Below are 2552 nucleotides of genomic sequence, written 5' to 3' on the forward strand. Positions count from 1 at the left end.
CAGCGCCGCCGCGGCCGAGCCACGGTTTCCGTCAGGGCCGCGGGAAGGAGGACAGAGCTGGCGGCGCGCCGCGCTTCGCTCGGCTCGGGACGCTGCAGCCCGCACTTCCGCTCCGTCCGCCGCGGCGCCGCCTCCGGGCCTCCAAGATGGCCGCGAGGCGGGGCCTAGAGCTCCAACAATTTCCGCTTCCTGTGCGGACTGCAAGGCCGTTGGAGGCTGGCTGCTCGGCGGAAGGGACAGCACGCCGGAAAAGCGCCGAGCAGCACAGGCGCAGTTGCTTCCGTCGGCTCCGGGCCGGGAAAAAGCCGGTCCAGAGATTGTTATTCGCCCAAAGACAGGCCCCCTGCGGTCACACCCATCGCGACCATAGAGCCAATGGGAGAGGGCTTTGCTGGTTGCTAAGGCAAACCTCTAGCGGCAAGATGGCAGCCGCCGGCCCGGGGAGACCAAGCACCCGCTCGCCGCGCCAGGACGCTTTGGGGCGGCCGCCGCGGGAAGGTAATGACCGCAGGGCCCAGCTGGCACACGGGCGACGGGAGGCTGGACTACCCTGCGCCTCTCCCGGCCCCCCACTGGGAATTCGAGAGGAGAGGAGGGTCTCGGACAATCTCTGTCCCCCCACTCTCTATTTTTCAGGTTGGGAAATCTAAGTCCAGGAGCCGGCGGCGGCGCCCCGGCCGGAACCCGGGCAGCCTGACTCCCGGGCGGGGCAAGTCCCGACGCGCGCCTCCTCTGAGCCCCGGCTCCCACCCGCCCAGGCCTCCTTCTCCCGAAAAGAGCCCTAGCCGCCCCGCCCCCAGGTCCCCTCCCTCCAGCCCTTCCGCCCTGCTTCGGCCTCGGCCTGGAAGGGACTCGACTCGCGCGGCCTTCGGGACAGCCTCTGTGTATCCTTATTCCCAGGCATGGGTGGACTAACCCTCCCCAGCACACGGAGTATCAGAACCAGCCGGGACCTTAGAGATCTGGGTCTCTCGAACGTGCGATTGTTGCGATGAGGAACCGAAGTCCGTGATTGAGATGCGTTAGGACAGGCACCAACCTGGTGCTGTCTAGGAATGCTAGGATGCGCTTTTCAAAAGCTATTGGTAGGAACTGTTCATAAAATCAAAGAAACAGGACTGGAATGAGTCCATGTCAATATCTTCAGCTAGAACCTGACATTAATGTATGCTCTCCTCCCTAAGTTGTGCCTTGAAAACAGGGGCGCTGGCAAGGTAGGGCCGACAGTGATACGGATGGAATTGTAGGACGCAGCAAGTGGTTCAGAAGGGGCAGCAAAGGAAGAGGGGGCTGGGCCTGGGTTGGCCTGGAACCAAGGAGGGTACCTGGGTCCTGAAAGACAGGCCTTCCTGTCTCAGTTACCAGGAACACTCTGAGGACAGGTTCTGGCAGACAGGAGGGACTGGAGCAAGAGCACCCAGCAGGGCGCCAAGAGGGCAAGATCCAGAAATCAGGGCGCCTTGTTTGAGGGATCATTTTTTAAAATTTGTGACTTAGTTTTTATGCAAAGGCTTACAAATGTAGACAATCAGGTGACACTCAGTTACACATTTAACAGATCACCTTTATTGAAAGCACAATGAACTCCCACGAAATCAAGATGGTCAGGGAAAACGCTTAGTTTCGATCACAGAAAGCTGTAGTCCACTTGCTCATCAGATACTTTCTGGGTACCTGCTGCATTCTAGACCCCGAGGAAGGCCATGGAAAACTCCACCCTGCTTTCAAGATGCTCACAGACCTGGGAGACAGGATGAGAGGGCAGAGAAACAACTCCTCACAACACCCCCACCCAATCCTGCCAGAGTGTTGTCTAAAACCCAAACCCCGACCTTGCCGTTCCCTGCTGGAACCCTTCAGCAGCCTCCCGTCACCGTCAAAATCCATACTTGCACCCAACAAGGGCCTGCCCAGTTTCTTACTACTGGTGCCAGGTGTACCATCCCCTACTCCCATCCCCCCATTATGGCAGCCCTTCCCCCTCTGTGCCCTCACCGCTATTGCTTCTGCTTCCAGGACTCCCTCCTCCACCTCCACCTGGCTAACCCCACTGCTTCCTCTTCCTGGCTCAGCTCAAATGTCTCTTCTCCAGGAAGGCTCCCCAACCTTCCCACCAGCCCCTCCCCTACCTACCACCTCCCCCATGACCTCATTCCATTCTGACCTCATCCCACTGGGCCTGTTCTCTGCATCCCTGGAGCGTGGTATCAAGAAGGTGCCTTAGTTTTTCAGTGCTGCTAAAACAGAAATACCACAAGTAGATGGCTTTAACAAATCGAAATTTATTTTCTCACAGTTCAGGAGGTTAGAAGTCCAAGTTCAGGATACCTGCTCATAGCAACCCTATGTACAACAGAATGAAACAGTGCCCAGTCATGCGCCATCCTTACAATTGTTATGCTTGAGCCCATTGTTGCAGCCACTGTGTCAGTCCATCTCATTGAGGGTCTTCCTTTTTTTCACTGACCCTCTACTTTACCAAGCATGATGTCCTTCTCCAGGGACTGATCCCTCCTGATAACATGTCCAAAGTACGTGAGACAAAGTCTTGC

Source organism: Trichechus manatus, unplaced genomic scaffold (assembly GCF_000243295.1).
Source record: "Trichechus manatus latirostris isolate Lorelei unplaced genomic scaffold, TriManLat1.0 scaffold00122, whole genome shotgun sequence".
Taxonomy (NCBI): domain Eukaryota; kingdom Metazoa; phylum Chordata; class Mammalia; order Sirenia; family Trichechidae; genus Trichechus; species Trichechus manatus.